The following is a 27,792-nucleotide window of genomic DNA, read 5'->3' as shown; positions in this document are numbered from 1 at the left end:
CGCCGCCCCGACGCCGCCTCGACCCTGCCTTGACGCTGCCCCGCCGCCTCGACGCGACCCCGCCGCCTGGATGCCGCCCCGTCCACACCACCGTCGCCGGAGCCACAGATCCCTCGCCGGTCGCCTCCCCCCACTCCAATCAAGAGCTCGAGGTCAGCGCTGCGTTGTCCACTTCTGCTGCTCCTCTCCTCTCTGTATTGGGCTTGATTCTTGCTGCTGTTGATCCCAAGTTTGATGCATAACAATTGTTATATGAATTCTCCAAATGAACAGGAGTACTCCTCTATTTTGATATGAAATCACCATGATAGGTCCACATGCTACTGTTGTCAACATGATAAATAGTTCAAAGAAACAGAAATATCAGTACAATAGCTAGATTACACTATTAGTACACTACCAGTAAAATGTTCAAAGAAACAGAAATATCAGTACAATAGCTAGATTACACTATTAGTACACTACCAGTAAAATGTTCATTTAGTTTCAGTAAACAAATATTGCCAAGCATGACATGGCCTTTGTGATCTCGTACTCCTGAATTTTCATGTCACTTGTGCTATTAGTAGTTTTTTGACAGTAAAAGGGATGAAGAGGTCGGTGACCTCCAAATTCCAAATTTAGTAAAAGTTTGGGTATTCGAAACTACTAGTCTGAAAAACAGTTTATGTGGTCTGAAACTTTTCCTAATGTGTTTCATACTTTCAGTAAAAGTTGTTGAATCAAATCAGTTCTTTCATGCTATTATGGACAGATTTAAAATCCACACTAAGCCTTGATATGGGAACTATTCGTTTTGATGCTACTGTGCTTTAATACAATATGCTGCTAGTGGAAGACTTTGGAATTTGAAAACCCAAATCAGTTCAGTCTGCCTAGTTCAGCTTCACATAGGTTCCTATTTTCTAGCCTACTGTAATTGTTCTGAACTTTTGATAATCTGTTTCAGACTTTCAGTTAGGAGTTAAGACTAGGAAATAGTATGAACTGCTGTTGGATTAAATCAGTACGTGGTTAACAGGCACAACATTGTGCCTGTTGGGTTTATGGACAGATGCTAGAAGGTTGTCTGAAGATAGTTGTTTGCTAGGGGTGGGGAATCATTTCATAAGTAAAAAGTCCATACTGAACCTTGATACGTAAACCAATGGTTTTGATGGTACTTTGGAACTTGAAAATCAAAATCAGTTCAGTCTGCCTAGTTCAGCTTCATATAGAAGATAATGATTCCTGTTTTTTAGTCTACTGTAATTGTTTTTTAGCCCATAGCACTTTGCATTGTTTTGAGGTTTTGTACATCAGCTTTCTTTTTATCTTCTTATTTAAAATTGTAGCAGTACCTGTGACACATAATGCCTAACAGTTTAACTATTTTCTGTTTCTGTCCTCATTTAGTGCTTGGTATGTCTCATGTTCTGGGTCATGGACTTTGTGCCATGCCCACATTGGTTTTCTGTTTGGCCTCAATTTGGCCTGGCAAATGATGGTCTACTAGCTGGTCTACTAGCTGGCAAGATGCTTGGTATATATATGTTGTGTTCAGTTTTGGCAGGAGTTCAGAACTGTTAGGCAAAGGCCCTTGAGTTTGCTGGAATGTCGATTAACTTCCGTTCCGGCAAATTCGGGTACTCCATATGTCCTATTTTTCAGCAAAGGTCATGCTGAAATTTTCCGTGAATTTTAGCATGACTTTGCTAAAAATAGGACATATGGGGTACTTGTGACTAATGCATGGGCCGGGGTATCTTAGTAGTTAATTAAGTAGGATCAAGTGCCCCGGCGTACTTGTGACTAATGCATGGCTTTTAGGGTGCCTCGGTGTCGATAAAAACCGAAATGATGAGAGCTTAGGCTTTTAGGGTGCCTCGGCGTCGAAAAACCCTCAATGATAAAAGCTTAGCTTTTAGGATGCCTCGGTGTCGACAAACCCTAAATGATGAGACTATGATCTTGTTCCTTGACAATAACCAACTTTTTGACCAAACTTTGTTCCTATTTATAGAGAAACATGGCCAACAACGATGAGGCCGGGGGTTCGGGCGGCAAGAAATTCTGGGAGCTGTCCCAGGAGATGGAGGAACAACCTCACTTGTATGAGGACGCCGCCTTCCCCACCGATCCTGAGACCACTGATGGTACCGCCGAGGATGACTCCACTGATGCCACCACTGATGGTGCCGCCGAGGATGCCACCACTGATGATGGCGGCGCACGCACAGATGGCAGCCAACCGAAGAGGCAATGGAAGGACCGGCACCCGACCGTGCTCCGCACCCTCAAGGAGGAAGTTACTGAAGTGGACTCCAACGGGAATCCAACGGCGCCCGAACGAATAGTCAAGGGGTACTCGCTTCAGCTCGGGTACATTCTCCGGAGCACCGTCTCGATCAACACCGAGAACCTCAGGCATCCTGACCGAGGGAATTTGCGCAACCTCCTCTTCACGAAGCTGCACGAACGATACAAGTTCCCCGCTGAATTTGAAAACACAAGCCTCAAAGGGAATAAAGTGAACAATGCTGCCCTCACGAAGATGAGCATGACCCTGTCTACTTGGAAAAGCAATGTGAAGAGAATGATCGAGAAAGGTGAGAGTTATGAGAAGATCAAGGAGAAAAATCCTTCGATCACCGAAGATGACTACAATGACTTCAAGATCAATTGCTCGAGCACCGCAAGCTCCGAATCGAGTAAGTGGGGGAAAGAAATGCGGGAGCTGAACTTAGGGGAACACACACTCGATCCCGGCGGTTACAGAGTGGCGGAGCCTATATGGGACAAGGAGGAGGCGGACCGTGCCGAGCAAGGCCTACCGCCCCTCTTCGATAAATACGGTGACAAGCAGACCAGGAACTTTGTCAGGGCCCGGTACAAGAAGGACCCGAAAACAAAGGAGCTTACCACTGATCCGAAGACCAGGGCGCTTGACCTTGTTTTGGTAAGGAATACACCCCCGCGTAATTAGCTCCATATGGTTGCATTCTAATTAATGAAGCCAAATTTCTAAATGGTTCACATTCCTTCGCAGGCGACTGAAAGCAGTAGCGCGGGGTCGACTAAGAGCAACCCTTGGGACACCACTCTAAATAGGGCGTTGAATGTAATGAAGAACAAGGATAAGCTCAGTAAGCCGACGTCAGCTGGTCGTGTGGCCGGCAAAGGCTTGTCGACAAAATGGTCGTCATACTATAACACTGGTGGGCGAAAGGAGAAAAAGACCAGCTCGGAAAGCCAGGCGCGCGAGGTTCAAGAACTCAGGGCACAGGTGGCGCGGATTCCGGAGATTGTCCAAGAGCAAGTGCAACAACAACTCGGAGCGACGATCACCGCCATTGTGCCTACCTTGATCCAGGGGATTAGTGCGTGGATTGCGGGCGGCCAACAGGGTCCGCCCCCGATTCCTAGCTTCACGGCCAGCAACTCGCAGAACGCGATGGCGGGGCCATTGGTGTCTCCGGCGGAGGCGGCATTGGTGTCTCCGACGCCGGCACGGGAGCTTAATGCACCCGGGTGTATGTCGGCTGGCACCTCTGCAGCAAGCGGCCCCTCCGTCAACTGCACGCCCGCCATTGGCGGTGCCTCGACATTAGCCGAGCTCGACGCCATCATCACGGTAACTAATTAAGCCTTTCTCGGCCGAGGACTTCATCTCCTTGCCTTTGACTGGGCATCCCTGATGCCCTACATGTTTTCGCAGGGCGCCGCCGACGTTCCGTGCACTCTCCTGCACTTCATGAACAATGAGTTGGTCGATGTCGCCAAGGGCAAAATCGTTCAACCGGGCAACCCCTTGTTCCATGGTACCCAGATGCCACCCAACTTGTTTAGGGTTCAACTGGTTCGGGTGCTGCCAGGCTGCGACGACTTGTTACCTCCGATTCGACCCGTCGGGGCCGACGATGATGACGTGATGACCCTCAGCGCCTGCCTGAGCTAGCCCCTGCTTTGGCCGAAGAGCCAGATTCGTTTGGGGGCGGGGGACACCACCCCAAAGACAACACTGCCAGTCATGCCGGCACCAAGTCGGCCCCATGGCAAGACCGCCGCAACGATGCCGGACATCCCTATGCCACTGGATCCAAACATGCATATGGCATAGGATCAGAACGACGACGACGACGATACATTTGCCAACGTCGATCAGTACTTTGCTGATCATGGGTACGGTGGCGACTTCATGGGGCCTCCTTCTCAAGAACCCAACCCAACAAAAGACGTGCGCGATCTAGCTGGTACCGCGGAGAAGCCAAGTTGCAACAGGCGTCGTCTGCAGTTCAGCTCTCAGGAGACGCCTCCAGCTGCCGACTTCACCGAGCCTCAGATAGGCGAGGTGCGAAATATGATCAGCCCCAACACACTCAAGAAGGCGGTCTGTGAGCAGAACTCGGTCCCATTACAGGAGAAGAAGAAGGCACGCAAAAGAAAGACTAACAAGGGTGCGGGCCAGCCGACACCGAGTACGATCCGTGCTCAGGACGGGCCACCTTCACCTGAGGATATCTCGAGGAGGGTGCATGTGGCAGGTAGGCCGATGCTACCGAGAAATATGCTCGATGCTGCAACCGGTGCTATGCGGAGTCTGCATGACAGTGTTCTTTCTTTAGAGAAGCGGCGTCTCGGAGAGAAGGATGTGGCATACCCGGTTTTCGCGGCCAAGGTGCCAGAGGGCAAGGGCTTTGTGGACAACTCCATCGGGGGTACGATCATCCTGCAGTTTGATGACATCCACGCTATGTTGAACCTTCATCCGCTGCACTACACCTTCGTTCGGCTATTTTCGCTAAGTATGGAGATGCGGATCATTCGCGACAAGACCCCGGACATCGTGATAGTCGACCCCTTCTACATGCGTGCCAAGATCTTGGGCAGCGCTAGGGACCGGCAAGTCGCGAGTTCTTACCTCGAAGGGGTCATTCTGGCAAACCAAGATAAGGATAACTTCCTCATGCCTTACTTTCCCGAGTAAGTCCTCCCCTCAACCGCCCCGTAACATATGAATTCTTAGATTTCGATCATTTTTCTTTTAACATTCCGTGTTTTCTCCAGTGACACATGTTGCACGCTCATCCTCCTAAGCCCCAAATATTCCATGGCCACGTATTTCGACCCGGACCGTCAGTCGAACGTAGACTACACAAATGTCAAGAAGGTTCTTGATGATGTTCTCCCCGGCTACGTCAAATCTGGAGGCACCTTCACCAGGCCTATTCGTAAGTACGGCAAGCACGTGTTCTCCCACAATACGACGTTCTGCTGCGTCAAGCAGCCGCCTGGCGGTCAGAAGGGTGCCTACTACGCCATCCATCACATGCGGGCGATCGTACGGGACCATCATCAACTTCTGCTACTGAGTAGACTCAAAGATTGGGCCGCGAGCGTGTCGGCAATCCAGGACGCGGACATGAGACAAGAATTCTTTCACATCCAGTCGGAGTTTGCGGAAATCATCCATCAAGATGTCCTTCGTACTGCGGGGCAGTTCTACCTCAGATATCAACCGTCCAACAGTGACATCGACACAATCCTACAAATGCAGGCTGACAACGCCCGTTCTTTCATGACTCCCACGATAGACGGCGGCTTCATCCATGCTCCGGTCCCTTGAGTCTCATGTTGTAATTAAACTTTAATGAACTTGTAGTATGTCTCTTTGGTTTCGAGAGTCGTTCAACTTAAGATGTAATCGATGCTATTAATGTCTTGCTTTTCTCTTCTGATCGTTCTGTTGCATACTTATATATTGCTCATGTATTGTCTGTGAATTGGTACTAACGTTTCGTTTGGCTACTGCATAGCGATGCCGTGGTATGTCGTGTACAAGGGTAAGGTTCCCGGAGTCTACGACGACTGGGAGGAGTGTCGGAGACAGGTTCACCGATTCAGCGGTAACAGTTACAAAGGGTACGCCACTAGGGCCGAGGCCAAATCTAGATACGCCCGCTATCTAGCGGGAGAGGGGAGGGAGCGTTGGAGGAACCGGATGAAGACGAGTTTCATCGTGATGATGCTCATCGTGATGACCGCAGCTCTCTTCTATGTGATGGTAGTTTAGATGATCGATATCGACTTGTAATGTGAAGACAAACTCGCGGTCTCGAGACTTGTAATATAATGTTCTATCTTTGTTCGGTCTTTTCAATTCGGAGACTAATATGATGACTTGTATTCGGAGACTAAAATGATGAATTGTATTCAGAGACTAATCTTCTATTGTATTCGATGAATCTGTTGTTGATGTGTGCTGTCTATATTTTGTCCAATTATACATTTTGTAACCTGTGCAAAAAACAGAAAATAAAAAAATAAAAAAAACCTAATATTCATACTAATGGCGCATCACATCATAGTGCACCATTAGTATGCCAAAGGATACTAATGGCGCATCATTAAAGAGTGTGCCATTAGTATGCCGAAGTTACTAATAGCGCATCTTTCTGTCGTGCGCCATTAGTATGCCAAAGCACCTGGGTATACATGGCCCCCTGGGAGGCATACTAATGGCGCACTGTTGTATATACTAATGGCGCATCAGGGGTGCGCCATTAGTATACCAGATACTAACGGCGCATCTGTGGTGCGCCATTAGTAAAATATACTAATGGCGTGCTACTAATAGCGCACCACTAATGCGCCATTAATGGCCAAATTAGGTGCGCCATTAGTAGGCCTTTTCCTAGTAGTGCTACTTGGTGCAAAGAATTTGGCTAGCATGAGGGGGAAAGGTAAGCTCAACATGTTGGATGATCCATGACACTATACTTTATTTCAGATATAAGAGAACATAACCCATTACGTTGTCTTCCCTGTCCAACATCAACTTTTTAGCATGTCATATTTTAATGAGTGCTCAAAGTAATAAAAAATGTCCAAGATAATATATTTATATGTGAAAACCTCTCTTTCTTTATTACTTCCTATTAATTGCAACAATGACTAAAACCATGTTTCTCAACTCTCAACAACTTTTATTCATCGTACCCTTTATATGTGAAGTCATTACTCTCCATAAGATCAATATGATCTCTTTTATTTCTTTTTATTCTTTCTTTTATTCCCCCATGCTGGATCAACCGAGCCTTCAAATGATGGTCTTGGTGCTGGCACTGATGAGGACAAAGGATCTGATATTGCAGCAGTTGGATCCACATGACCAGCTTGGAAGTCATCTGAAGTGACAAACACCCCCCGCCACTGGAGCGAGCGTCTATTCCTTGGCTCACGCACTAGGCATGGTCCAATGGGATTATAGCCCATGGTGGGGATAAATTCAGGTGCATCAACACGAAGTTGGTTTCTTGGACGTGCCGATCCTTCATGTGAGGAATACTCAGTGTCCTCAGTCATTACACCTTTTCCTTTGTCCGCGGAGCAAGCCCTTTGAGCTGCCCCTACGTTGCTTGGGATAAGCTTATGTGAGCTTTCTCCTGACCCTTCGCGTGCGCCCACCCTAAGTTTTGAAGGTGTAAGGGGCACTACGACTTAGGTCAATGTAGTTGAAGCAGATTGTCTTGGCGATGCCACCTTTAGTGATCCCGTCTGTTTTGCAAGAACGGGCCACTTTCGGGTGTCATGCGAACAACCTTTGCTGGTACCTCATGGCTCATGACCTTGGTAGGTGACATCTTTGTGAAACCAGGAGGAACTGAAGTAGATGAAGAAGCTTCGCGTACATGCTGATCCTTAGATGCTCTTGCAGCTGCACACATCCTTCTCTTTGCTGACTTTGTGAGCATAGGAGTAAACCCCTCCTTCAGTGCAGAGGAGACTTCCTTTTCTTCTAGCCTAGCTGGGGATGCAGCTGTTGTTTCCAAACTCTTGCTAACTGCAGCCACAAGCGGACCAATTGGCACATCCAGCCAGAGGTCACCAAAGCGGAGAGTGACAAACTACTGGACTTGTCCCTCCATACCTTCAAAATAAAGAAAACCATATATTAGTTTTCTTCATCTTTTTTTGTATATGCGTACATAATGTTTTATGCTTTATATACTATGGAAATTCATATGTTGCAATCCTATGTTGGAATTCAAAGATGAGGGGAGAAATATGTCCCACCGAGCGTGCCGGAATCTGATGATGGGAAAATGACGGGCGTGAGACACGCGTCCACGTCATTGATATAGAGTGAAATTTAAATGCATAAAATAAAAGTAGAATCAAACATTGCAGGTACATTATTTCCAGAACCCTTACATTTACATAAAAATTCTGTTAATTACATCTCCGAAGAGAAAACCCCTGATTAGGAATTCCAACATTTCTATTACATAGGATTACATCACATGCCTATTACAATATGCTACAATAAAATAAAATAAAAGGAATCCTCCTCGCGATCGACGCTGAACTCCGGCCTGGGGGAACTTGAAGTTTATCCGCGTAGGTTTTCTTCAATGACATTATGTTTGATATTATGTCATATGTTTCTTTACCATGCATGCAACATATTTTGTTCATGCTTGACTTCATTTATGTTATGGTATAAACGAAGTTTGATTTTGGCGAGGCTTAATCTGGCCCCATATTTGGATGCATATATTTTCAATATTTGTAACTCACGTCAAAGAATTCATATAGGAGAACCCATGCTTAGAACAAAAGTTTTGTTTTGTTTGGTTGATGGTATATGTCATGGAATTCATTTGAAAGAACCCACGCCATAATACAATTTTTATTATGCCATGGGATTCATGAGTGAACCCATGTCATATGGTATTTTGCATTTTGTTGACTTATGCCACGGAATTCATCCTCGTGAGAAGAAAGAACCCATGCTTAGAGCATTTTATATGTCCCCCAATCACGACATGTCTACGTGAAGAAAAATATGCATACTTGATTTGAACCACATGGCCAAAACTAAGGACATATCTACATGAAACATGCGAATCCCCGATTTCATGCAGTATCTAGATTCCTCGATCCGAACCCAAAAGGGTCGAACCTAAGGGCATGATTTTATGGGTTTATATTCCTTGATCCAAACCAAAAGGCCGAACCTAAGGGCATGATTTCGTTGTATGCATATTCCTCGATCCGAACCAAAAGGCCGAACCTAAGGGGCATAATTTCATGATATACATATTCCTTGATTCGAACCATAAGGCCGAACCTAAGGACAATGTTTTATGAATTATATTCCTTGATCCGAACCAGAATGGCTGAAACTAAGGATATGATTTCATGATATGTATTTTCCTTGATCCGAACCAAAATGGCCGAAACTAAGGACATGATTTCATGATATGTATTTTCCTTGATCCGAACCAAAATGGCCGAAACCAAAATGGCCGAAACTAAGGACATGATTTCATGATATGTATTTTCCTTGATCCGAACCAAAATGACCGAAACTAAGGACATGATTTCATGGTATGTATTTTCCTTGATCTGAACCAAAATGGCCGAAACTAAGGATATGATTTCATGATATGTATTTTCCTTGATCCGAACCAAAATGGCCAAAACTATGGACATGATTTCATGGTATGTATTTTCCTTGATCCGAACCAAAATAGCCGAAACTAAGGACTTGATTTCATGATATGTATTTTCCTTGATCCGAACCAAAAGAATGGCCGAAACTAAGGACAATATTTCATGAAGTGAGGGAGAGAGAATCCTTGATCCGAACCAAAATGGCCGAAACTAAGGACGAGAGTTCATGGATGAGGAGAAAGGATTCCTTGATTCGAACCAAACGTCCAAAACTAAGGGTATGAGGGTAGTATCATATCTCACCTTCTTCCTTCTTGGAACCAACCAAGATTCCTCCCCTTGCTTCCTTTTCTCACTGTGTGCTTTTTTGTGTAGTGTGATGTGTAGTAGAATATTGCTACTAGAGAGGAGGGAATGAGACCAGAGAACCAATGAGTAAAATGAGCCGAACCCCTAGAGCAGCCAAGGAGCCTTTTATTTATTTTTGATCTGAGGAGCCTTGTATTTAGAGGAGGAGGAGGAGGAGCGCAGCATCAGGAATCCAATCGGTGGGACGTGCCCACGTTCTCCACCTCGTGGGATCGTGTGAGATCATGAGACATGGGCTGCCTCTTTTACTTATTTGTTTAATCATTAATTGGTGCAACCAGTCGTTTGACTGGTGGGATAGCTGAACTCTTTCTTTTTCTAATCAACTAATCAAAGTATGGGCCTTGGCGTCACCCACTTGCATGTCATCTAGCATATTTTAATGGGCTGGCCTTAATCGGCCATTAGTTAGCGGCTCATTAAGGTAGACGTACACGTTAATTATTTTTGGATGAAACTTACGGTCCAGCCTTATATGGATATTTGTTATTTGACAAAGTACACCATGCGTATATTTCATTTGCGTGATGTATTTTTTTTTATGTGTCGCTTCAATATTTCACCTCGTCAATGAAAGTCGAACATTTATCATATAGTCAGTCGACATTCTGGTGATATTTGCATCTTTTCTAACAATTTTATGTTTGTATTTTCGCCATTAGTAGCAGCGTGCATTATCGACATTCGAAAATATATCGCACGCCTATCTTGTCATTCCTCATTTTGAGCGATTGATTATCCTTTTTTGCCGTTTTGCATTTATATTTTATGTGATTCGTGCCTTTTTAATTTAACGTGATCAAAATCTATGTCAAACGGATTTTTGCCATTTTGCATTTATATTTTATGTGATTTATACATTTTAATTTATTGTGGTTAAAACCTATGTCAACAGATGCCCCTCGAGGTCTGGGTTCGAAGCGATTCTTTTTGGGGACCCAGAGCTCGAAACTTAATTATACATATTTCTTGCGTTTAGAGCACTTCCTGTGAGTATACGTAATACATGCTCTTTTATTGATAAATATCACTTTTGAAACGTTGGACCTTTTAGTCAAGTGCATGCCAGTTATATGTGACTGTGCATTTTCCTTTGTTTTACACATGTTGCCAACCGATTTTGCAACCATGCAAGCTAGAAATCAGGCCACGTTTGAGGTTAGCTGGGTAACAAACTCTATCCGGCTAACAAAGTGCATCCCTTATCCCCTCAACTATCTTTTAAACAGCCAGCTGCCTTCTTCTTTTTCCTTAGACCAGCTAGAAGACATACGAGAAAAGGTCTGCTTCCGTCTGTCCGTGGACGCAATTCTTTAGATAGGCAGGAGACGTTGGAGAAAAAGGTTTGATTCCGTCCGGCTGCGGACGCAATTCTTTTCATGAGCTAGCAAACTGTAGATTGCTTTGCTAGTACCTAGATCGATTCATTGGTTGATCGGTCTGCTATTTCATTGCTCCCAGATTACTTTCAATTCCTCACAAGATGCACCTCTGTGTGGGAAACTATTGATTCGTCCAGCTTGAGTATACCCCTTCCACTCTCTCATTATTAAGCCATGATTTATCTTTTAGTGTCTTGGGTGCTCATTTAGTTTATCACCCAGCTTTTTATCTCGTAAGTGCAGGAAGACAAGGACACTAGGTTACGGCTTGGGTCAAATCTTACTTAGGTAATCTACTTTTCCAAATTGTCTGATTATATTCGTTCGTTGTTGCATCTCTCTCATTCTCTATAAGTGCCAGGGATATAATGCCCTGAACGCATAGAACTATTTTTTTGGGTGTATATAGCCCTGGTCTCTGGATGTGCTTGATCTGTATTTATTCATCTGACTACGTGATCCCATGGTCGGCGTTCCGGGAAGCCTCTATCAGGGCTTGGTCCGTCGTTCGACTCGGGGATTATTATATTTGCATGAATTAGTAGATTGCTCGATGTTGGCGTTTCAGGAAGCCTTCATATAGGCTTTGTTTGTCGTTCGATGGTGATTTTTTTATCTTATATATATATGAGTCGATGACTTGATCATCGTCGGCGTTCCGGGAGGCCAATATATTGGCTTCGTCCGTTGTTCGACGGTGATTTTTTATCTTATATATATGAATCGATGACTTGATCATCGTCGGTGTTCCGGGAGGCCAATATATTGGCTTCGTCCGTCGTTCGACGATGATTTTTTTTTATCATATATGTATGAATCGATGACTTGATCATCGTCGACGTTCCGGGAGGCCAATATATTGGCTTCGTCCGTCGTTCGACGATGATGCTACTGTTCTTATGCGTGAGGACTATTTTTAATCATGTATACCTCTCTTCTCACATCCCATGTATTTTCATTCTGTATATGCCAATTTTTGATATCGTTGATTTTTTTTGTAGATACTACTTCTCTCATCCTTGTGGTGGGCTGGCTGCTTGGGCACGTCCACCTTGGTAAGTTTTTTTTTTCTATCTTGTGTTTTCTCTTTTGTTGTTTTATCTTTCGATAGTGTTTGGTGCATGTACCAATATGCATATTTTCCTTGCATATAGATGGAGCCGGATGAAGTGCATAGGATGGCTCTATTGCAGCTAGCTAAGAGGCAACTTTTTGAACCAGATACTAATCTGCTGTACAATCCTGTGATAAGGGAACAACAGACACCCCAAGGAAATCCTGAATATTCTAGGCAAGGGTGGACATCAGGCCGCTCTTTCATAGCTCAGTGCTATTATCCTGTCGCTCCTCATCCTAGAGTCGATACAGCTGTCACCCTGGGGACTCACATGATATCCAAAGGATTAGGTTAGGAATTCCACGAGGTTGAATATTCAGTAGCTCCCCCTGGGTACGTTGAATGGGGAACTAACATTTTGAAGAATTATTCCATGCATTTGAAAGGTAGTGAAGAGAACACAGACTATATCTATGGAGCCATTTATTGCTCTTTGGGTGAGTACTCTGTATCTCCCCCGCTTCCGAGGGCTTTGTTATAGCACTGGGATCCCAACACTAACACGTTCTTATTCCCCTGTGGTGAATGCACAATCACTCTTCTTGATATGAACCAAATGGCTGGGCTACCCTTAGATGGTGATATGTATGAAGAATTTATACCCCCTACTCATGAACTGGATCCTTCTCTATTGTTGTACCCCAACTTTTTGCCACAACTCCTTGACATATGGAACAAACTCTCCGAAAGCGGCAATGTAGGCTTTCGGGAATGGTGCGATTACTTCCACAATCGTCTAAACAACACATTCTTTATCAATAGTCTCCAAGACGAGCGCCTCTACACTGCAGCCTATATTGCTATTTGGCTCTGTCGCTTTGTTGTTCCAAGTGGAGGGCCATATATTCGTCCCGGGGTATTAGTGATGGCCTCTTGGATCACAATAGGGCGTTGCATATCCTTAGCTCCGCCGGCCCTTTGCTCCTTATACTATTCGCTTCGGCTGATCAGTACTCATCCCATTGGCCCCTCCTTTTTGAAAAGGGCATGGCAAGTCCACTATCTGATCGGATGGATGGGTATATAGTTAAGGAAGGTTTTGGGGAATAAATCTAGCACCAAATCACTCTCATTCTATAAACATCCAGCTCCAAAACCAAAAGTGTGGAACACTATGCCTAGAACTCCACTTTTCCATGATCATGACTCAGCACACAAACTTCTTAGAAAGCACACCCAGATCTCATGGCACCCCTACAGTTTGTCTAAATTAGAAAATGTAGGTCATCTGAATCGGGTTTTCCAAATTTCCATACGTCGGGGTATGCTTCCATGGAGGCATGTTGAAGAATTTATAGCAGACTACTAGGGAAAACCCTAGTAGTAGCGCAAGTTTAATGCCCCGCGTTACCAATAAGGTGCTACATCTATTACTTAGCAGTAGCGCGTGCGACTAGCGCTACTGCTAAGACACATAGCGACAGCGGTTATTCTGTCCCGCACTGCTGCTAATTTAGCTAGTTGTAGCATGTTTACTATCCATCGCTACTAGTACTCTTTTTTTTATTTTTAGTGTATTTATATGCCGTTATACAAATTTTGGTACAATACCAATTATGAGGTTTATATCATTATGTCCATAACAGTGTGTCAAATGAAGGTGGATTAGGTTCAAGTGGAGGCAATATGTGGTGCATGTCAAAAGTATACTACTAATCCAAACTTGATCTAGTTTGGACTAGTAGTACTTTCAATGTGCACCACATGTTGCCTCCACTTGAATCTAATCCGTCAGCACAAGCTATTTAATCATCATCATAGTCATTACCACCAACAGTATTTATTTAATGACCATAGTCATAGTGTAGCACATCATCATCTTCAAACTCATTCTAGCTAGCTAATCACCACCAACACTAGATGTGGTAGCTATCTAATCACCACCAACACTAGCTAATAATAATCATCATAGTCATTACCACCAACACTAGCTATTTAATCATCATACTCATAGTGTAGCACATCATCATCTTCAAACTCATTTCTAGCTAGCTAATCACTCTTGCTGCTCTCTCTCAGGTAAAATAACATAAAACATGTGTAGCTCTCCTCCTTCATCAAGTTGGAGCATGCAGATGAACCTGTCTCCTAATCGTGGGCTGCACTTCTCATTGCTGCCCCTAGTACTTCTCTGCGCTCCTCCATCACAAATTTGGTCCAGTCTTTCACTATTAAGACTTCCTCGCTCTTAGAAATCCTGAATGCACTAAAGTGCATTGTATGATATCTTGGCCGTAAGCTAACAATACTCATGGTACCATTAGTCTCGATCCCATGAGGCACAACATTCATCGGGAGTCCCTGTTGAAGAACATCGTATAGTAACATACTTAGCAATGAAGTTTAGCTTAAAAATAATGTATGCAAAAGATGCACTGAGGACAAATAGTAAAAATCTTGCCATCTTTCCTAAGTAGATATGACCGTAGTTCATTACGAACACTATTGGTTGCACGTTTTCAGTACTAACATTTCTAAGTGCAGGAAGAAAATTTGTCTTGACAGTATCAAGATCCTCAAGCCATGAAACATAATGACTTAGCTCCTCGCAGTTTAGTTCAGCCCCGGGACAGTAGTAGGTCCTGTCTACCAAGCGCTGGACATGTTTGCTTGAACCGAAATAAGCTGACAATAGAAATTAGTTGTCAACTATTTTTGAATAAACAATATCAAAGACATAAATATGGTTGAGAAACTCACATAATGGTATAACTGGAGGCGTCTGCACATCGACCCAGATGTCGGTATTACCTTCAATATCATCTTCCGGACGAATATCAAAGGTGATAACCATATCAGGCTCAAATGCATAAGTCTTGCATAGTGCTTGCCAAGTTTTGCATCCAAAATGGGTGTAGTCATCTGCGTTGTATAATTTTGCGTAGAAAATATAACCATGCCTGGTCTTCAAGTAAACTTTCTTTACCTCCATAGTACAACTGAAAGCTATCTTATCCAAGACAAAAACTCTTGCATGACAGGGGATACGCTAGTAGAATAGTAAAAAGATTAAATTATAAGTTGAAGCAAATGAAGTAGATACCATGCTTAATTACGAAAAAAGACATGTCATTGTGACTTACTGTATCCACTTCGAAGTTCACGTCGAGCTTGATGCTGAAGCGCCTATCATCATCTAGGAAGATTCCGTCGCACAGGCCGCGCTCGTCTTCACATTATTTGCAAATACCAAAGTCCTTTTCGTTGTCAAACATTTCCTATGTTCATAGTTGAAACATTAATTGAAAATCGATCGAAGACAACTCCAGGATACTCAAAATATCTTATAGGACTCATATTGACATGAGCATTCAATAAGCAAAACCAAATCGTAAAATAAATAAGTATTAAAATTAGCATGCATTCAATAAGCAAAAGTAAATCATCTCATGCGTCCGTACATCGTCGAATATTATCACTAATACATACCGAATAGTATCATACATAAAACATCACTAATATAACTAAAACCCTAGCGCACGACGGGTATCGGCGCGGGCGGTGGACACCCAAAGAGAAGGAACCATCACAGGATCATAGCTCCAGTGAGATCCCTGGAGAACCTGCCAGGTATTGGAGAACCTGTGCTCCAACGCAAACAAGTAGTGACAGACGTGCACGTCCTCCTCACTGACACGGTGACGCACCACCTCCGCGGGGTCCTCGAGCCTCTGGACCATCACTGGCCCACACGACCGCCACCAAAGAAGGTTCAGGTCAATGACAGGCTGGCTCCTCACCAACCTGTGCCCCCGGTTAGGTAGCGCCTCCCAGTACCACCCCCGCGGAGCCCAGTCCCAGACATGGCCCATCTGGTGACGCAGGTGTCCTCCACCGACTCGACGAGGATGCAGGATAGGCATCGTCAATGTCGATCCGCGAAAAATTTCTTTAACTAAAAAATAACAACAAATGTGACATGTTCAACTAGTTCTATTAATTCAACTAGTTCTTACGATTAAATCTAGTCAATTAATTCTATACCTAATAAAATGAATAATGACATTAAAAAAGGCCTATGCTTTGCAGGAACGTTTACTCCTTCACGGTGCGGCAAATTCCGGGCACTCGATATGTCCTAATTTGTAGCACAAGTCATGCCGAAATTCACGGAAAATTTTGGAATGACTTTTGCTAAAAAGTGGACAAATCGAGAACCTGAAATTTGCCGGAACAGAAATGAATCAACATTCCGGCAAAACATAGGCCACTCGGCTTCATTTCCTGGAAACAACAAAGCCATTTGGGCACAATCAAACCACTTCAATAATGGAATATGCAAATGAACATCAATGACATATATCATATAACAACAATATGCAAATGAAATTACTGTTTAGGCATTTTCATAAAAATTTGCCCTAGCTAATTTCCTAAAAAAATTGCTAATCATTTTTCCTAAATGCTAAAAAATGCCTACTACCCTAAACAAATATAGGGTTCATATGAACACCTAGGGTTCATATGAACATCAACACAACATCAACACATATAAATTGCCCTAGCAGAGAGAGAGAGGAGGGTAGGGGAGAGGAGAGGCAGAGCCTTACGGTGACTGCGGCGAGGAAGGGGCAGGCAGCGTCGAGGTCGGGGTCGGGGCTCGGGCACGCGGCAGAGGGCGGCGTCGAGGTCGGGGTCGGGGGCGGCGTCGAGGTCGGGGTCGGGGCGGCGTCGAATCCGGGGTCGGGGCGGCGTTGAGGCGGGAGAGCGCGCGGCGGCCGACGGGTGACGGCGGCGGCGACATCGGAGGAGTTGCGATTTGGGGGAAGTGGATGTTGGGGAAAATGAGTCGAGCGGTTTAGTCAGAAGTAGCAGTAGCGCGTTCCAGGAAGTGCGCTACTGCTAACATAGCTACAGCGCGTTCCTGGATACGCGCTACTGCTATACCCTTCTCTTTTTTCCACTTTTTCATTTATTTTTATTTACATTTTTTTTCTTTCACCTTTTTGTATTTCTTTCATTTTCATTTACTTTTCTATTTGCTTTCCATTTAATTTTATTTACTTTAGCAGTAGCGCCTCTCAGCGTAAACGCGCTGCTACAAAGCAAATAGCGGTAGCGCGGTTCGGCGAAGATCGCTACTACTATGTGCAGCCTATCGGCTAAGCCGTGGGAATTTTAGTACTAGCGCTTTTGTACTCGGGCGCGCTACTGCTATAACTGTATCTGTAGTGCCGTTTACAACATCGCGCTGCTGCTAATTAGCACCAGCGTGCGTTTTTAGCCCATTCTATTGCTAATGTTCTGTGTATAAGGTTTTCCCTAATAGTGTTCGAACCTTATCATCCTGACAGAGTAGCAAGACAATTTAGGCTTGACCAAGTGGTGCCTTTTCCTCCCTTCACCAGTCTGTATACAAGACATGATATCAGTATTGCATATGCCTTTTGGCTTCATTTATTGCGGGATGCAGAGGATCCACGCCCCATTCCAGACGATTCTCGCGTCGGTGACTCATCTGTGGCGTGGGCAAATTGGCTACATGAATTTCTAAAGCCATTCGCTGATGTATTTGACCAACTTCGCAATGGTAATTTGAATGGGAAGGTCCCTTATAATGAAACGAGAAAAAATAGGTCTGCACTGCAACGCCATATTAGATTTCGTCCATTGTCTAATGAGGATTTTAAGGTAGTAAGAAGGGTGGCTGATGAGCACCGGGACCAGCATATTGGTGTCATTGAACAGGAGGAAGCACGTGTTAAAGATCACTGGATGCCAATCCTCCATAGCTACTTACAAGACGTTGCTGCTACTCAACCCATAAAATCCAAAAAGGTGAACTAATGGTCCGCGTAAAATTTATCTGTTTCTTTATTGTACTAACCTGTACTAATAATATTATTCTTTTATATATGTGGCCGCAGCAAAGTGGCGTACCAAAGTCTGTTGTTACAGCTGGTTCTTCCTCTGCTCATCGAGTGCTAGTGGGTAGTGATGATCCTCCAGAAACAGCCCCGGCCACCAGCGGACAGAAGCGTAGAAATTTATCGCCCACTCATGCTGACGAGGAAGCGAGGCTCCCCCTCAAGCGCAAACTTGACTTTTCCCATGAATGTGATTTTTCTGAACCAATAACATTGGATGGTCCGTCATTAGATGTTGAACTTAGTAACTTGGTTAATGGTGAAGATTTTGGTCACGTTCTCACGGGAGAAAAGGACCATGGCCTTGGTGACCTCTTCGATTTATCCGTCGAGGATTATACCGTTGGCGAGTGTGGCGCAAGTCGTCCACCTTCCAGCCCGGGTGTGATTGAAGTTGTGCCCCATACCCCTAATGCTCTTGATTTCTTATCAACTTTACTTGGTAGTTTATTTACTTATGCATTTATTTAATTGGCCGTGTCTATGAACCATCATTATCATCAAATTTTCACGACTCTTCACTTATTTTTTTAGGTTGCGAACAAGCAAGTTGCCATTCGCAAGACCCTGTAATGACGGTTGTATGAGGGGAAGGCGCACAGATGGACTGCAGCTTTGTCAAAGACACGTTTATAGATGCCACGGATACCGTGGTGAAACGAGCCCTCGAAGGACTGAATGACTCTACCATTGGTGATCCCAAGCGACGCATCATGCTTGAGAGCGTTTCTCAGACGCTGCCCACGCAAGTACCTGAGGTAGCTAAGGTGCATGCCATGTTGGTCCGGCTTATTGACCTTTCCAAGAAATTGGAGGTTGGTCAGACTAAGTTCACGAAGGGATCCGAGGAAGATGAACATGCTGCTACTGAAGTCGAGCTTAAAATTAAGTCCGGCCATGAAGTTTCCAAGGCTGCAATTGGGGACTTATCTGACCTAGACAAGAAGTGTGCTGAAATGGAGGTGCAGGAAGCAGCGCTTAAGGTGCAGCTTGAGGAGGCTACCGCTAGTTTGCAGAAGCTTAAACTAGAGAGGGAACAGCGCCGACAAGCACATAATGCCCATCAATCTGAACTGAAGAACTTGGTGAAGAGTCTACAGGACACCATCGCCGGCAAGCGTACAAGGCTTGCTGAATTTCAACAAAAGACGGCAAAATTAAAGACTAAAGCAAGTCAGTTGTTGAACAGCCTGCAGAACTGGCGAGCTCCTTGAGAAGGCCTAGACTTCGCTTAGTTTTTATTATTATTATTTAGCCATTTCAATTTATCATTTCCCTTTTAATCATTTTTGGTTCAGTACTCAGTTTCACTTCAAATGTAGCAGTACTTTGTTTATTCACGTGGGAACTCCGAATTTCATGCATGATGTGCTAGTACGCCAGCTTTGACGTTGAAGCATCCTTATTTATTTACACTATCGTTGTGTATGGCCTGAAGCCTTATTTTTTTATTCCATTTTTTTATATAAATGCATGTACGTACCATTTTTTGTACGACGTTTAAGCTTATGATGAAGTCTGGAGCCTGCTTGATGTTTATATTTTTTTATTACCCTTTTTTACGTCACAGTTTATACTCATAAGTCATTGGAGTTTTCTTTGTGCCCCGGTTTATACTCGTAAGGGTGTGGGGTATTTTGGATGATCCTTTTTTTTCATCACAATTTATACTCGTAAGTTGTTGGAGTATTTTTTTTGGTGTGTCCCAGTTTACACTCATAAGGGTATGGAGTAAGTATGATGATTCAATTTTTTTCCATCACAGTTTATACTCGTAAGTCGTTGGAGTCTTTGTTTGTGCCCCAGTTTACACTCATGAGGGTATGGAGTATCATTTTGTTTTTTTACTCAAGCATAGTAGGGCTTAAGGAATTTTCCATTTATCGGTGTCGAGCAATACTCGCCGTCAGGGGAAATTATCCTGTATGCACCACTAGAGTAGACCTCTTTTATGATGTAGGGACCCTCCCATTTTGGCTCGAACTTTCCTCCCATCCGTCATGTAACATTCATTGGACGAATGACGGCGAGCACTAGGTCTCCTTGCTTGAATGATCTCCTTTTAACGCGCTTCTCAAAAGCACGGGACATTCTAGCCTGATAAGATTCCAAATTTTGTAATGCCTGAAGGCGTTTCCCTTCAAGCATTTTGAGTTCACCGAGGCGTAATTTTATGGCCTCCTCTTTCGAAAGTTTCTCTTGAACAGCCACTCTGAGCGAAGTAATTTGTACTTCTAATGGTAGAACTGCTTCTCCTCCAAATACGAGGGAGTATGGTGTCATTCCCGTAATACGAGGGAGTATGGTGTCATTCCCGTCGGTGTACGTGTCGTGGTTCTATAAGCCCACAAGGCCTCAAGAAGTTTCTCATGCCACTCACGCTTATTTCTAGACACGACTTTCTTTAACAATTTGCAGAGGGTTTTATTAAAAGCTTCCGCTTGTCCATTAGCTGCCGGATTATAAGCCGTAGAATAGTGATAAATTATTTTGAGTTTCAAGCATAACTTATCGACATGCTTATTTTTGAATGGCCCCCCATTGTCAGACATATACGGGAAGGAACTCCGAAGCGATATATGAGGTGTGTTCTTATGAAGTGCTCCACGTGCTCCCCCTTATCCTCTTTTAATGGTATAAGCTCGGCCCATTTAGAGAAGTAATCGGTGGTAGCCAGGATAAATTTATGACCCTTTGATGATGGAGGATTAATAGGTCCTACTATGTCCATTCCCCACATTTCAAACGACCATGCAATATTTGTGGGATGCAACGACTCATGGGGTTGATGTATGAAATTACTGTTGGGGAACGTAGTAATTTCAAAAAACTTCCTACACACACGCAAGTTCATGGTGATGCATAGCAACGAGGGAAGAGTGTGATCTACATACCCTTGTAGACCGACAGCGGAAGCGTTATATTAACGCGGTTGATGTAGTCGTACGTCTTCACGATCCGACCGATCCAAGCACCGAAATTACGGCACCTCCGAGTTTCAGCACACGTTCAGCTCGATGACGATCCCCGGACTCCGATCCAGCAAAGTGTCGGGGAAGAGTTCCGTCAGCACGACGGCGTGGTGACGATCTTGATGATCAACTATCGCAGGGCTTCGCCTAAGCACCACTACAATATTATTGAGGATTATGGTGGAAGGGGGCACCGCACACGGCTAAGAAAACGATCACGTAGATCAACTTGTGTGTCTAGGAGTGCCCCTGCCACCGTATATAAAGGAGCCAAGGGGGGGTGAGGCCGGCCCTAGTAGGAGGCGCGCAGGAGGAGTCCTACTCCTACCGGGAGTAGGACTCCCCTCCATTTCCTTGTCCAAGTAGGAGAGGGGGAAGGAAGGGAGAGAGGAGAGGAAGGAAAGGGGGGGCGCCGCCCCTCCCTCCTTGTCCAATTCGGACTAGGGGGAGAGGGGGCGCGCGGCCTACCCTGGCAGCCCCTTCTCTTCTCCACTTTAGGCCCATGAGGCCCATTACCCCCCGGGGGGTTCCGGTAACCCCCCGGAACACCGGTTTTATCCGAGACTTCCCCGGAACACTTCCGGTGTCCGAATATAGCCGTCCAATATATCAATCTTTATGTCTCGACCATTTTGAGACTCCTCGTTATGTCCGCGATCATATTAGGGACTCCGAACCAACTTCGGTACATCAAAACTCATAAACTCATAATATAACTGTCATCGAAACCTTAAGCATGCAGACCCTACGGGTTCGAGAACAATGTAGACATGACCGAGACATGTCTCTGGTGAATAACCAATAGCGGAACCTGGATGCTCATATTGTCTCCCACATATTCTACGAAGATCTTTATCGGTCAGACCGCATAACAACATACGTTGTTCCCTTTGTCATCGGTATGTTACTTGCCCGAGATTCGATCATCGGTATATCAATACCTAGTTCAATCTCGTTACCGGCAAGTCTCTTTACTCGTACCGTAATACATCATCTCGCAACTAACTCATTTAGTTGCATTGCTTGTAAGGCTTAGGTGATGTGCATTACCGAGAGGGCCCAGAGATACCTCTCCGACAATTGGAGTGACAAATCCTAATCTCGAAATACGCCAACCCAACATGTACCTTTGGAGACACCTGTAGAGCTTCTTTATAATCAGCCAGTTACGTTGTGAAGTTTGGTAGCACACAAAGTGTTCCTCCGGTAAACGGGAGTTGCATAATCTCATAGTCATAGGAACATGTATAAGTCATGAAGAAAGCAATAGCAACATACTAAACGATCGAGGGCTAAGCTAACAGAATGGGTCAAGTCAATCACATCATTCTCCTAATGATGTGATCCCGTTAGTCAAATAACAACTCTTTGTCTATGGTTAGGAAACATAACCATCTTTGATTAACGAGCTAGTCAAGTAGAGGCATACTAGTGACACTCTGTTTGTCTATGTATTCACACATGTATTATGTTTCCGGTTAATACAATTCTAGCATGAATAATAAACATTTATCATGAAATAAGGAAATAAATAATAACTTTATTATTGCCTCTAGGGCATATTTCCTTCAGTCTCCCACTTGCACTAGAGTCAATAATCTAGATTACACAGTAATGATTCTAACACCCATGGAGCTTTGGTGCTGATCATGTTTTGCTCGTGGAAGAGGCTTAGTCAATGGGTCTGCAACATTCAGATCCGTATGTATCTTGCAAATCTCTATGTCTCCCACCTGGACTAGATCCCGGATGGAATTGAAGCGTCTCTTGATGTGCTTGGTTCTCTTGTGAAATCTGGATTCCTTTGCCAAGGCAATTGCACCAGTATTGTCACAAAAGATTTTCATTGGACCCGATGCACTAGGTATGACACCTAGATCGGATATGAACTCCTTCATCCGGACTCCTTCGTTTGCTGCTTCCGAAGCAGCTATGTACTCCACTTCACATGTAGACCCCGCCACAACGCTTTGTTTAGAACTGCACCAACTGACAGCTCCACCGTTTAATGTAAATACGTATCTGGTTTGCGATTTAGAATCGTCCGGATCAGTGTCTAAGCTTGCATCAACGTAACCATTTACGATGAGCTCTTTTTCACCTCCATATATGAGAAACATATCCTTAGTCCTTTTCAGGTATTTCAGGATGTTCTTGACCGCTGTCCAGTGATCCACTCCTGGATTACTTTGGTACCTCCCTGCTAGACTTATAGCAAGACACACATCAGGTCTGGTACACACCATTGCATACATGATAGAGCCTATGGCTGAAGCATAGGGAACATATTTCATTTTCTCTCTATCTTCTGCATTGGTCGGGCATTGAGTCTTACTCAATTTCACACCTTGTAACACAGGCAAGAATCCTTTCTTTGCTTGATCCATTTTGAACTTTTTCAAAACTTTGTCGAGGTATGTGCTTTGTGAAAGTCCAATTAAGCGTCTTGATCTATCTCTATAGATCTTAATGCCTAATATGTAAGCAGCTTCACCGAGGTCTTTCATTGAAAAACTCTTATTCATGTATCCCTTTATGCTATCCAGAAATTCTATATCATTTCCGATTAGTAATATGTCATCTACAAATAATATCAGAAATGCTACAGAGCTCCCACTCACTTTCTTGTAAATACAGGCTTCTCCAAAAGTCTGTACAAAACCAAATGCTTTGATCACACTATCAAAGCGTTTATTCCAACTCCGAGAGGCTTGCACCAGTCCATAAATGGATCGCTGGAGCTTGCACACTTTGTTAGCTCCCTTTGGATCGACAAAACCTTCCGGCTGCATCATATACAACTCTTCTTCCAGAAATCCATTCAGGAATGCAGTTTTGACATCCATCTGCCAAATTTCATAATCATAAAATGCGGCAATTGCTAACATGATTCGGACAGACTTAAGCATCGCTACGGGTGAGAAGGTCTCATCGTAGTCAATCCCTTGAACTTGTTGAAAACCTTTTGCGACAAGTCGAGCTTTGTAGATAGTAACATTACTGTCAGCGTCAGTCTTCTTCTTGAAGATCCATTTATTCTCAATTGCTTGCCGATCATTGGGCAAGTCAACCAAAGTCCATACTTTGTTTTCATACATGGATCCCATCTCAGATTTCATGGCTTCGAGCCATTTTGTGGAATCTGGGCTCACCATCGCTTCTTCATAGTTCGTAGGTTCATCATGATCTAGTAGCATGACTTCCAGAACAGGATTACCGTACCACTCTGGTGCGGATCTTACTCTGGTTGATCTACGAGGTTCAGTAGTAACTTGTTCTGAAGTTTCATGATCATTATCATTAGCTTCCTCACTAATTGGTGTAGGTGTCACAGAAACCTGTTTCTGCGATGTACTACTTTCCAATAAGGGAGCAGGTACAGTTACCTCATCAAGTTCTACTTTCCTCCCACTCACTTCTTTCGAGAGAAACTCCTTCTCTAGAAAGGATCCATTCTTAGCGACAAATGTCTTGCCTTCGGATCTGTGATAGAAGGTGTACCCAATAGTCTCTTTTGGGTATCCTATGAAGACACATTTCTCCGATTTGGGTTCGAGCTTATCAGGTTGAAGTTTCTTCACATAAGCATCGCAGCCCCAAACTTTTAGAAACGACAACTTTGGTTTCTTGCCAAACCACATTTCATAAGGCGTCGTCTCAACGGATTTTGATGGTGCCCTATTTAACGTGAATGCGGCTGTCTCTAGAGCATAACCCCAAAACGATAGCGGTAAATCTGTAAGAGACATCATAGATCGCACCATATCAAGTAAAGTATGATTACGACATTCGGACACACCATTACGCTGTGGTGTTCCAGGTGGCGTGAGTTGCGAAACTATTCCGCATTGTTTCAAATGTAGACCAAACTCGTAACTCAAATATTCTCCTCCACGATCAGATCGTAGAAACTTTATTTTCTTGTTACGATGATTTTCAACTTCACTCTGAAATTCTTTGAACTTTTCAAATGTTTTAGACTTATGTTTCATTAAGTAGATATACCCATATCTGCTTAAATCATCTGTGAAGGTGAGAAAATAACGATATCCGCCACGAGCTTCAACATTCATTGGACCACATACATCTGTATGTATGATTTCCAACAAATCTGTTGCTCTCTCCATAGTACCGGAGAACGGTGTTTTAGTCATCTTGCCCATGAGGCACGGTTCGCAAGTACCAAGTGATTCATAATCAAGTGGTTCCAAAAGTCCATCAGTATGGAGTTTCTTCATGCGTTTTACACCGATATGACCTAAACGGCAGTGCCACAAATAAGTTGCACTATCATTATCAACTCTGCATCTTTTGGCTTCAACATTATGAATATGTGTATCACTACTATCGAGATTCATCAAAAATAGACCACTCTTCAAGGGTGCATGACCATAAAAGATATTACTCATATAAATAGAACAACCATTATTCTCTGATTTAAATGAATAACCGTCTCGCATCAAACAAGATCCAGATATAATGTTCATGCTCAACGCTGGCACCAAATAACAATTATTTAGGTCTAATACTAATCCCGATGGTAGATGTAGAGGTAGCGTGCCGACCGCGATCACATCGACTTTGGAACCATTTCCCACGCGCATCGTCACCTCGTCCTTCGCCAGTGTTCGCTTAATCCGTAGTCCCTGTTTCGAGTTGCAAATATTAGCAACAGAACCAGTATCAAATACCCAGGTGCTACTGCGAGCTCTAGTAAGGTACACATCAATAACATGTATATCACATATACCTTTGTTCACCTTGCCATCCTTCTTATCCGCCAAATACTTCGGGCAGTTCCGCTTCCAGTGACCAGTCTGCTTGCAGTAGAAGCACTCAGTTTCAGGCTTAGGTCCAGATTTGGGTTTCTTCTCTTGAGCAGCAACTTGCTTGCTGTTCTTTTTGAAGTTCCCCTTCTTCTTCCCTTTGCCCTTTTTCTTGAAACCAGTGGTCTTGTTGACCATCAACACTTGATGCTCCTTTTTGATTTCTACCTCCGCAGCTTTTAGCATTGCGAAGAGCTCGGGAATAGTCTTATTCATCCCTTGCATATTATAGTTCATCACGAAGCTCTTGTAGCTAGGTGGCAGTGATTGGAGAATTCTGTCAATGACGCAATCATCTGGAAGATTAACTCCCAATTGAATCAAGTGATTATTATACCCAGACATTTTGAGTATATGCTCACTGACAGAACTGTTCTCCTCCATCTTGCAGCTATAGAACTTATTGGAGACTTCATATCTCTCAATCCGGGCATTTGCTTGAAATATTAACTTCAACTCCTGGAACATCTCATATGCTCCATGACGTTCAAAACATCGTTGAAGTCCCGATTCTAAGCCGTAAAGCATGGCACACTGAACTATCGAGTAGTCATCAGCTTTGCTCTGCCAGACGTTCATAACATCTGGTGTTGCTCCAGCAGCAGGCCTGGCACCCAGCGGTGCTTCCAGGACGTAATTCTTCTGTGCAGCAATGAGGATAATCCTCAAGTTACGGACCCAGTCCGTGTAATTGCTACCATCATCTTTCAACTTTGCTTTCTCAAGGAACGCATTAAAATTCAACGGAACAACAGCACGGGCCATCTATCTACAATCAAACATAAACAAGCAAGATACTATCAGGTACTAAGTTCATGATAAATTTAAGTTCAATTAATCATATTACTTAAGAACTCCCACTTAGAAAGACATCCCTCTAATCTTCTAAGTGATTACGTGATCCAAATCAACTAAACCATAACCGATCATCACGTGAAATGGAGTAGTTTTCAATGGTGAACATCGCTATGTTGATCATATCTACTATATGATTCACGCTCGACCTTTCGGTCTCAGTGTTCCGAGGCCATATCTGCATATGCTAGGCTCGTCAAGTTTAACCTGAGTATTCTGCGTGTGCAAAACTGGCTTGCACCCGTTGTAGATGGACGTAGAGCTTATCACACCCGATCATCACGTGGTGTCTGGGCACGACGAACTTTGGCAACGGTGCATACTCAGGGAGAACACTTTTATCTTGAAATTTAGTGAGAGATCATCTTATAATGCTACCGTCAATCAAAGCAAGATAAGATGCATAAAAGATAAACATCACATGCAATCAATATAAGTGATATGATATGGCCATCATCTTCTTGTACTTGTGATCTCCATCTCCGAAGTACCGTCATGATCACCATCGTCACCGGCGCGACACCTTGATCACCATCGTAGCATCGTTGTCGTCTCGCCAATCTTATGCTTCCACGACTATCGCTACCGCTTAGTGATAAAGTAAAGCATTACAGCGCAGTTGCATTGCATACAATAAAGCGACAACCATATGGCTCCTGCCAGTTGCCGATAACTCGGTTACAAAACATGATCATCTCATACAATAAAATTTAGTATCATGTCTTGACCATATCACATCACAACATGCCCTGCAAAAACAAGTTAGACGTCCTCTACTTTGTTGTTGCAAGTTTTACGTGGCTGCTACGGGCTTAAGCAAGAACCAATCTTACCTACGCATCAAAACCACAACGATAGTTTGTCAAGTTGGTGCTGTTTTAACCTTCGCAAGGACCGGGCGTAGCCACACTCGGTTCAACTAAAGTTGGAGAAACTGACACCCGCTAGCCACCTTTGTGCAAAGCA

The 27,792-nt window shown here is 43.9% G+C and overlaps 1 long non-coding RNA gene across 1 annotated transcript; it reads left to right on the top strand.

The window, feature by feature from the left end:
- Window positions 1-11,016: 11,016 nt before the first annotated feature.
- Window positions 11,017-13,018, top strand: LOC123058165 (uncharacterized). The gene is made up of 5 exons (XR_006427079.1): window positions 11,017-11,150; window positions 11,269-11,331; window positions 11,433-11,477; window positions 12,191-12,244; window positions 12,344-13,018. It is a non-coding gene; the product is annotated as an uncharacterized lncRNA (long non-coding RNA).
- The last annotated feature ends 14,774 nt before the right edge of the window (window positions 13,019-27,792 follow it).

Source organism: Triticum aestivum, chromosome 3A (genome assembly GCF_018294505.1).
Source record: "Triticum aestivum cultivar Chinese Spring chromosome 3A, IWGSC CS RefSeq v2.1, whole genome shotgun sequence".
Taxonomy (NCBI): Eukaryota; Viridiplantae; Streptophyta; class Magnoliopsida; order Poales; family Poaceae; genus Triticum; species Triticum aestivum.
This window is presented reverse-complemented; position numbering and strand designations above follow the sequence as displayed.